Genomic DNA, 10,971 nt, shown 5'->3' with positions numbered 1-10,971 from the left:
GCATATCTCTGAAGGTCATGAAATATAAACCTGATGTAAAACCTCTGTCATCAGTGATGCAGCAGCAGACCCACCACTGATAATATCAAACGGAGTCATAAAGTTTTCTGTTAGACTATCAGTATACATGTATACATTAAAAAATAAATGTATTCATTATCATAAATAAATGTATTTTTCATCATCATATACTGTGTTTTTGTCGCTCGAATGAATTTTATTATTTCTTCAAGGTTTTCCACATACGTACACCTTAAGAGATATCAAGTAGGCATAACATGTTCTCAAAAAATTAGGGTTGGCACGCAGAAGAATTTTGAGTCAGAGATTTTGCTGGTTTTGGCACGCACTCACCAAAAGGTTGCCCACCCCTGGTCTAGACTTTAAAAGCAAAAATTATATTTTTCCATTTCATTGTGAAAATAGTACATGCTTATTTTTAAAATTTTATGAAATAAGGAAAAGTAAGACAGAGACCAAAATCACCCATATTCCCACCACTCACTATTGAAAATCTCCAAGTTTTTCTTTAATTTTTCCCCCTGCAAAGAATTGTTTTACATGCTGTGTATACAGTTCTTGTATACTGTTTTTCAGTTTACATAATCAAATAATCATTTTTTTTCTTAAACATAAATTTTAATACCTGCATAATATTTCATCCCAGTTGTTTATCATAGCTTATTTATCCATTACTACTCTGTTCATCCTATAAATAGTGTTACTATAAACATTTTTATTCATGAGGTTGTTTTTTTTTTGCTTTGTGTTCCATTTTTGAAACCTCGGTCAAGGATATTTTTCCATTGATTCTTAGAGAGAGTGGAAGAGAGAAGGAAAGACAGAGACAAATATCAATGTGAACACATCAATTGGTTGCCTCCTGCACGAGCCCCGACCAGGGCCTGGCAGGGAGGAGTCTACAACTGAGGTAGGTGCTCTTGACTGGAATCGAACCTGGAACCCTTTGGTCTGCAGTCTGACACTCTCCTCTGAGCCAAACTGGTTAGGGCACTGTTTTTTCTTAAGAAAGAAAAATTACATACATATGTAATTGATTTCAGAGAGGAAGGGAGAGGGAGAGAGAAATAGAAACATCAATGATGAGAATCATTGATCAGCTGCCTCCTGCATTCCCCCTACTGGGGATTGAGCCCGCAACCCGGGCATGTGCTCTGACTGGGAATCGAACCTTAACCTCCTGGTTCACATGTAGATGCTCAACCACTGAGCCACACCAGCTAGTCTGTTACTTTTCTTTTAAAATAAGTTCCTAAGCTGTTGTAATCAGTTATCATTACATATTATTTTTTGGAATAACTTTTCAAGAACCTCCCTATTCCTCTCCATTCCACTGGCATTTAAACTGAAAAATATTTTAAATTTATAACTTAATTTGTAAATAAAATCTTTATGATATTCCATCTTCCCAATCAAAAATTAGTAACTTTTATTCAAAAGTTAAAAATATATATGATAATGTTTTATACACTGAGTGGCCAGATTATTATGACCACCCCATCAGTACTTTGTTGGGCCACCTTTTGCCTTCAATACTGCAGTGATTCTTCTTGGCATTGACTCCACGAGATGTTGAAAGGTGATGCGAGGAATCTGACACCATGCCTGATGAATAGCACTGTCCAGTTCTGTGAGATTTGATGGTTGTGGAACCAGCTGCCTGATGGCTCTTTTAACTTCGTCCCACAAATGCTCAATTGGATTGAGATCTGGTGATTGTGGGGGCCACCTAAGCAAGGTAAAGTCTCCCTCATGTTCTTGAAACCACTCCTGCACAATACGAGCACCGTGGCATGGCACATTGTCTTGTTGGAAGAAGTCACCTCCATTGGGATATGCCATCAACATGATAGGATGAAGTCGATCAGCAACGATACTTAGGTATGTTGTGCTATTCAGACGTTGTTCCACACAAATTTAAAGGACCCAAATCATGCCAGGAAAACATGCCCCAAACCATAACACTGCCCCCACCAGCTTGAAGGGTTGTACTCATGCATGTGGGGTACATGCTTTCATGCTGTTTCCGCCAAATTCTCATTCTGCCATCTGCATGATGCAACTGGAAACGTGATTCATTGGACCACATGACTTTTTTCCAATGCTCAACTGTCCAATCCTTGTGTTCCTGTGTGAATTGGAGACATTTTATCTTGGTAACTGCAGATAGCAAAGGTGTTCAAACAGGCCTTCGGCTTCCCTATCCCATATAATGCAGTGTATGGCTAATTTGCCTACAAATGTCAGGTGGTCATAATAATCTGGCCACTCAGTGTAGATTTTTATCACCTGGGCCACACATATTTCTCACTGTGATTATTTCTGAGTATCCTAAAACCATGATTGCTGTACTGTATAGGAAGTTTGTTTTGATTATTTGATGATTATTGATAGAAGTATTGTTGATTATGATATAGTTATCTTTTACCCAGCCATTTTACTGAACTGCTATTTGTGCTTCTATGATTGATTTATTTCACTAGGCCAGGGGTGGGCAAACTTTTTGACTTGAGGGCCACAATGGGTTCTTAAACTGGACCGGAGGGCCAGAACAAAAGCATGGATGGAGTGTTTGTGTGAACTAATATAAATTCAAAGTAAACATCATTACATAAAAGGGTACGGTCTTTTTTTTTTAGTTTTATTCATTTCAAACGGGCCGGATCCGGCCCGTAGGCCGTAGTTTGCCCACAGCTGTTCTAGGCCCATCCATGTTGTCACAGATTTTAAGATTTCATTTTTTTTAATGGCTGAATAATATTCATACATGTATTAGAGGCCTGGTGCACAAAATTCATTCATGGGGGGTAGTCCCCTCAACCCAGCCTGCACCCTCTCCAATACAGGACATCCCACTCACAATCCTGGACTACTGGCTCCTAATCACTCACCTGCCTTCCTGCCTGATCACCCCCAACTGCCCCCCTCTCCAGCTTGGTTGCCCCTAACTGCCCCCCCTGCTGGCCTGGTTGCCCCCAACTGCCCCCTGCCAGTCTAGTCGCCCCTCACTGACCCCCCTGCAGGCCTAATCGCCCCCAACTGCACCCCCTTGCTGGCCTGGTTGCCCCTAACTGCTCCCCGCTGCCAGCCACGTTGCCCCTAACTGCCCCCTCCCTGCTGGCCTGGTCGCTCCTAACTGCCCCCCACACCGGCATAGGCAGCCATCTTGTGAGGGCATGAGGGTTAATTTGCATATTACCTCTTTATTATATAGGATATATATATATAAAACCACTTTTTTGTCTACTCATCTATTAATGGGCAATTGGGTTGCTTCCACAGCTTGGCTATTATAAACATGCTGCATTAAACATAAGGGTGCATATATTCTTTTGAATTAGTGTTTGGGGTTTCTTCGGATATTTATCCAGAAGTGGAATCACTGGGTTATAAAGCAGTTCCACTTTTTAGTTTTTTGAGAAACCTCCATCTATGTGTTTAATTTCTATATTTGCTTCCAGTCCTTGTAGAGAATTTGTTTTCTTGAATTTTAATTTTTACTCATTTTGAGTGGTCTAAAGTAAAACCTTAAATAATTTTAAAATGAAGAATACTTAGGTGAGAGCTAGAAAATATCTAAGAATGTCTGTTGTCCTCATACATCAATGATAACATGGATAGATATAGTAGTTTTGATTCACAAATTTTGCCTTAAAAACTTTTTGGATTTACTCCATTATTTTTTAGTCTTCGTGCTACTGGGGAAAAGTAAAAAACCAACCTGTTTTTTTGCTACTTTATAGGAAACATTTTCTCGTGCAGCTCATGTAGGATTTTTTGAGTATTTATGAAGTTGAAAAATACTAGATAATACTACTGGTGGATCTCTCGTCTTTTTTTTTTTTTTCTGGAAGAGGGTACTCTTTAAAAGACTCAGGTATTATATCACCTCAGGAAAATTTTCTTATACTGTATTAATTTATTGTCTATGCTCCATTTATCTTATTTTCTTCTTTTGGAACATCTATTCTCAATACTTAGGATCTCATCTTTGTTCTCCTTATGTCTCTCTCTCTTTTTTTCCAATGTTCTTCTACATTTTGGAAAACCTTCTCAAATAAATTTGCCTTCTGAAACACTGATTTTATTTATTTATTTGTTTGCTTTTCATTGAGAAAGCTGTATCCAGCCTCCAGAATGGATTTTATTTGAGTTACTGCATTTAAAATTTTTGGTTTCCTTGAGGAATTGCCTAGCATGTTTTCATTTCAATTTGTTTTCATTTTAATTTGGCCTGCTCTTTTTCTTTTTTAAATAGCCCATTCATTGTCATAGGCACAGATTTTTTTTTTAAAAAGATATAACTTTATCTAATAAAATGAACAAATCTTAGGTGTACAACTCAATGGAATTTTACATATGTATACACTTATGTGAGCACTAACCAAATCAATTATAGAACACTTTCAACACTCCCAAATATTTCCTCATCTTCTCTCCCCATAAATCAATCACTAAGGTTAATCAATATTCTGATTTCTATCACCATAGATTAGGTTTATGTGTTTTAAAATTTCATAGAAATGGAATTACACATTATGTACTCTGTTGTGACACTTTTACTGCTCTGAACCTTCCCTAGGGCCCCAGGCAATCCCTGAAAAGTCCTCAGTATTTCCTATCTAGAGTATGTCAGCTATTTTACAAGCATCGGAGGAAAAGAGATGGAAGGCACCATCACATAAGGCGATTGCTAGTGGCTTTCTATGATTTTTTTTTTACCAGTGTAAATCTTAATTGTTAAGAGATCTTATGATACAATCCAATATGAAAAGCAAAAATGGGCTGTGCTAATTAAGAAAAGGAATAGCACCAGAGAGTCCAGCTACTTCCCAGTACTTTTGGCCCTGAAAGGGCTCTATGGACTGCTTAGAGCTTGGAGTAGCATACATTCTAAATCATTATCCTAGACATCAATAAAGGCTATTTGTGCAAGGCTGAAGAATAATATGAAAAAGGGCATCGAGATATCTCAGCATAACTAGAATGTTTGAGTTCTGACTTCGGGCATTTATTTTAAGGATACACTTGATGGTTGTTGTCTATACTTAGCACTCACTCTTTACCCAGTCCTATCCCAGACAGCTACTGAGGGAGTTCCATTAAACTGTGTGATCTTTAAGACCTCTGTCTTCCATTATGTTAAATTTTTATATCTTCATAAACATCCTTAGAAAATTTTCCTTACATCAAATATTAAGATATGGCTTCCAATTATGACCACGATAGAGTATATCTATTATGGGCTATCTCTCCTCCTGATTACAACTAAAATCTCTGGAGAAAATACACAAAAACAACACCTGAAGGCTATTAAAAGTAAATTAAATCAGGTCAATTGTGGACTGGAGTCAAAACTTAAAGAAGCAACATATTTGAAAATGAGTTTTCCATTATTTCCCTTCTTTTCTCATATGGCTTTGCCCCAAGAACAGGCCCCAAGTACACAGCTGCTAAGTTAAAACTCTAAAAGAAACCTCATATTTTGCACAGAAAAATTGAGAAATAGGTACTCTGTGGGGCAGAGAGTATAGGAGGAGTCCAGGAGAGAAGTGAGCTGGAGAATAAGATGGCTCAATACTGTGTAAGAAACAAGACAAGTCCCCAGTTTACCCTTGAGCTTCATAAACATGGGACAGACCAAATCAGCAAACATTTTGAAACTTGAACTAAGTGTTAAACCACCAACCAGATCTGAACCAACCTCTTAGAGATGTACATGTTGAACATACCCAAAGCAGCATCAATAAGGTTTAAAAAACTGAACTGAGATTGGAACTGCTGCCCACAGAAAGTAATTTTTTTGGTTCTAACAATCTGTTTATTATTTATTTTTTCCTCCAGTGAACCACCCCCACACAGAGGTGGTTATTTGGAGTGGTATTATAAGCTGGACCCTGGAGTCTGAAATCTCAGGTGCCTTCCTCACTCGTTTTGTGGCTTAGGTTGGGGCATAGTCCAGGCAGAATTAGTGTCTCCTTTTGGATACTGCACAATGGGAACTTAGGTGCATCCATAAAGGTGGCCACAATCAGGAGGGTTGATTGGCAGGCTGGAAGACAAATTATTCCAATAAAGGCATTTTTTACCTCAATAGGGAACTAGAAGTTGGCTGGACATGTTATAGGGGTGGAGGAGTTAATTCAATGAAGGAGTTATTTGCAGGTTGCAGAGAGAAATTAAGGGAATTCACTATGCTGGGCCATCTGCAGGTCAGTAGAGGTTGCTGTATGTCTTTACTGCCTCAAGGGGAGAGAGATAGCCGTATCATAGCCAAAGAGGCATACAGCGAATATGCCCATAACCCCTTCGATGGTTGCAGAGCTACTTCCTTTCACAGAAAGGGCAGGAATGGAGGCGATCAGGTAGAGAATTGCTGCTACAAAGCTTCGGAGAAAATCACACCAGGGCCAGCTGATCCAGGGTATGTTGTTTTGCAGGCCACCTGAGTAGATGATAAAGAAGAAAATACCAAGGACCAACTCAGCCACCGACAGGTAGTAGTATTCTGCGGCCCGGAAGCAGCACAGAACCACTATGCAGAATATAATCTCAGCTATCAGGAGAACTGCCTTTTGGGTGCGCAAGAAGTTGGTAAAGGTGGTCCCGAAGCTGGGGGATGAGGTGCGTTGGGGATCCACCATGGTGTCAGCAACAGTCCTTGGGGGGTGCAGAGGATCTGCTCACTTGCTGGCAAGTTTGAGGATGCTGCACACTCCGATGTCTTGCCTGCTGTCTAGAAAGTGATTATAAAAACTTACAGTCTGTAGCTTACTGGGTTGATTACCTGATAAAACAACAACAACAATAATAATAACATCCCTTAGAAAATTTTAACAGAATTCATGTCTACAAAATTTAATATTCAAAAAGTTTAGAATACAACCCAAAATTACATAAGCAAAGGACAAGGAGAATGTGACCAATTATCAGGGGAAATGATAATCAACAGATACCAACCCCAAGATGACATAGATATTGAAATTATAAGGCAAAGGCTTTAAAGCAGATACGAAAATAAATTCCATGAGGTAAAGACAAACACACATGAAATAAAATAAGTGGAGAGATGAAAGTTCTTAGCAAAGACATTACATTTTAAAAAAAGAACAAAACTATTGCCCTGACTGATTTGGCTCAGTGGATAGAGCGTTGGCCTGCGGACTGAAAGGTCCCAGGTTCGATTCTGGTCAAGGGCATGTACTTTGGTTGCAGGCACATCCCCAGTAGGGGGTGTGCAGGAGGCAGCTGGTCAATGTTTCTCTCTCATCGATGTTTCTAACTCTCTATCCCTCTCCCTTCCTCTCTGTAAAAAATCAATAAAATATATTTTTTTAAAAAAGAAAACTATTAAAACATACATTCTACTGGATGCGCTTAAAGATGACAGAGAAAGGAGTCAGTGAACTTGGAGAAAGATTAATAGAAATTACCCAAATTTGAAGAACAAGAGAAAAAAGATTGTAAGAAACTGAATAGAACTTTAGGGAGGCATGAGACTAAATAACAAAAATATTGATGCTGAAAATAATTGGTCATAGGATATTTGGGGAAACAATGGCTGAAAACTTTCCAAATTTTGGTGAAAGACTTGAAGATTCAAAAAGTTGAATGAAAGTAAAACAGAATAAACTCAAAGAAAATCACACCTAGACACATTATAATCAAACTACTGAAAACTAAATGTAAAAAAATATATATATCTTGGGCAGAGTCCAAGTTGATGGCAGGAAGATGCTGAATTCACCTCCTACCATAGGCACAGCAAATGTACATCTACATATAAGGAATTCCTTCTGAAGAACAACTGAGGCTGATCAAACAGCTTCTGCACAACAAGTGATAGAGGGACGGAGACAAGGTAACTATTGGAGATGTAGCCCCATGCTGAGTACTCCAGTAGATGGGGAAATCACTGAGGGGCCCATGAAGACTCACCAGCACTGGGGCACAGCAAAAAAAAAAAAAATTACTTTAGGCTGTACATAAAGGATACCAATCTACTAACCCTACAGTACCTGCCAAATGAATGGGGAACTGTTGGAATTCTCTCCAGGATCAGAAGTGCGGGCAAACACCATGTTCTACGTGCCCCTACCACACTGAAACCATGAACTGGAGCACTTTCCAGGCACTTGAGCTGACTTGCCAACGCTGCCCCAGTGCATCCCAGACTCCTGACACTCACCAGCTTCAGCAGTTTCCCTAAATATGGCCCCAGCACGTCCCAGGAACGCCAGTCCAGCTCCAGTCATTCCGCCAGTCTGGCCCTAGTGTGGAGCACCTGAAACCCCTTGACTATGCCTGCTCCAGCTCTGGGTATCTTTTCAGGGCAGTCCTAGTGTGGAGCACTGTTGGGCTCCCTGACTGCTATCTGCTCCAGCTCCAGCTGGCTTGTCAAAGCTGCCTTGACCCCTACATAGGGGTCACTCCTTCAAGACTGGGAGAGGTAGCTGTTTTATCTCATTCATAGAAACAAACACATAAAGTCAAATAAAATGAGGAGACAAAGGAATATGTTCCAAACAAAAGAACAAGATAAAACTACTTAAGAAACCTAATGATGTTTGCCCGCACTTCTGATCCTGGAGAGAATTCCAACAGCTCCCCATTCATTTGGCAGGTACTGTTAAGAAACATAATTTATGTGCCATAATTGTGGGAGAGATGCAACTGGCATTTAGTGGGGAGAGGTCAGAACTATTGCTAAACATTCTACAGTGCACAGGACAGCTGTCCAGAACAAAGAATTATCTGGTTCAAAATATCAGTAGTAGTAAGGTTAAGAGACTTTTCCCTAGTACGAGAGAGAGAGAGAGAGAGAGAGAGAGAGAGAGAGAGAGAGAACAAAAAAGCAATAGATAAAGTAGAATAAACTACCCAAAAGAACAGGGGAACAAAAAAGTAGAACAAATACAAAACATATAGCAAAGTAATCGGTGATCAAAGTAGTCAAATGGGATTAAAAAATCTCCATGTGGGTCTCAATAAACCCAGTTTAAATATAAGGACTTAGGTAAAAAGTAAAAGAATGGGAAAAGATATACCATGCAAACAAAGATAGAGTGGCTATTTTAATTTCAGACAGAGTAAACTTTAGGACAAGGAATATTATTAGGGATGTAAAAGACATTACAGATTTATAAAATAGTCATTTTACCAAGAAGACATACAAACCTAAATGAGTATGCCTCTAATAACAAGCTTTAAATAAAATACATGAAGCAAAAACAAACCTTGAAATTTTTAAATAAATTAAAATCATACAAATTATGTTAATTGACCATAATAAAATTATAAATTAACAGCAAAACAATTCCTTTTTAGTTTTGCATGTGAATGTCAAAATGTTTGACCACCAGTTGCTAAAAAAAACTATTCTTTCATCATTGAATTTCTTTGTCATTTTTGTTGAAAATCAATTAACCATTTTTCTTTGCGTCTATTTCTGAACTCTTTATTGATTCTATTCCATTGATGTAAATGTTTATTTTTACCAGTACTACACTGTCTTGTTAACTGTAGCTTTATAATGAGTTTGAATCAAGTATTCTAAGTGTTCTATTTCAAAGTTGTTTTGGCTATCATAGGTACTTTGTTTATGGAAATTTTAGAATCAGCTTGCTAATATTTACAAAATACTCTGCTGACATTTTGATTGAGATTGCATAAAATCTATAGATCAATTTGGGGAGAATTGACATCCTCATAATATTAAGCCTTCACATCCATTAACACTATTCTCCCCATTTATTCGGGTCTTTTTTAAATTTCTTGCATCAATAGCTCATAATTATAGCAATATTTTATTAGATTGTATCTAAATATTTCATGTTTTATACGATTGTATTGAGTATTCTTTCCATTTCTAATAGCTTTTGCATGTTTATAGAAGTCCCACTGATGTTTGTATATGGACCTTGAATCCTGTGACTTTCCTAAATTCACTTATTAGTCCCAGTAGCTCTTTTATATATCCTCTGGGGTTTTCTATGCATTGTCAGCCAATAGAGACAGGTTTATTTATTTATTTTCAGTCTGTATTTATTGTACTTCTTTTTATTGTGTTATTGCACTGTTTTGGCCCTTTAGTACAGTGTTGGATAAAAGCAATGTAGGTGGACATCCTTCACTTGTACCAGGTCATAGGGGAAAACATTGTCTTCCACCATTATGTTAGTTATAGGTGCTCTCTATTACAATAGGGAAATTTCTTTCTATTCTTGGTTTGATGAGGTTTGTGTGGGTTTTTTTTTTTTAAAAAAAAAACACCTGTTTTTAATTTTTAATTTTAAAATTCAAATATGGATGCTTTTTGGCATCTGTTAAGATGACTATGTGGTTTTTCTCTTTTATTGTTGATATGGTAAATTACATAGTTTTTAAATTGTTAAACCAACATTTCATTTCTTAGATAAACCCCCAATCTATCATGAAGTATTACCTTTTTATATATTGCTAGATTTACTTTAGTAACATTTAAAAAGTATTTTTGTGTGTCTATGTTTATATTCTCTTTCTTTCTCCTTTTTTCCTCCCTTTTCTTTATTGTTTATTTCACTATCTTGATAATGCTAGACTCATTAATGAGTTGTGAAGGGTTTTTTCCTTTACTATTTTCTGGTAGAGTTTGTGTAGAATTGTTCTAATATTTTTAAATGTTGGGTATAACTCACAAGTGAAAGCTGGAGTTTTCTTTGTTGGCAGTTTTAAGACATAAATTCTATTTCTTTTGTACATATTAAGGTTATTCATTTCTTCTTTATATTTATTAATTTATTTGTTTTTTAAATAAATCTTTATTGTTCAGATTATTACAGTTGTTGCTCTTCCCCCCCATAGCTTCCCTCCACCCAGTTCCCACCCCATCCCATGCCCTTACCCCTTCTCCCCCACTGTCCTCGTCCATAGGTGTATGATTTTTGTCCAGTCTCTTCCCACACCCCCCAC

At 37.7% G+C, this 10,971-nt stretch overlaps 1 pseudogene; it reads right to left on the bottom strand.

The window, feature by feature from the left end:
• Positions 1–6,257: 6,257 nt before the first annotated feature.
• On the bottom strand, positions 6,258–6,665 carry LOC102239569 (annotated as a pseudogene).
• Between the last annotated feature and the right edge of the window lie 4,306 nt (positions 6,666–10,971).

Source organism: Myotis brandtii, unplaced genomic scaffold (assembly GCF_000412655.1).
Source record: "Myotis brandtii unplaced genomic scaffold, ASM41265v1 scaffold154, whole genome shotgun sequence".
Taxonomy (NCBI): Eukaryota; Metazoa; Chordata; class Mammalia; order Chiroptera; family Vespertilionidae; genus Myotis; species Myotis brandtii.
The sequence above is the reverse complement of the archived record's forward strand: the minus strand, read 5'-3'. Positions and strand labels throughout refer to the sequence as shown.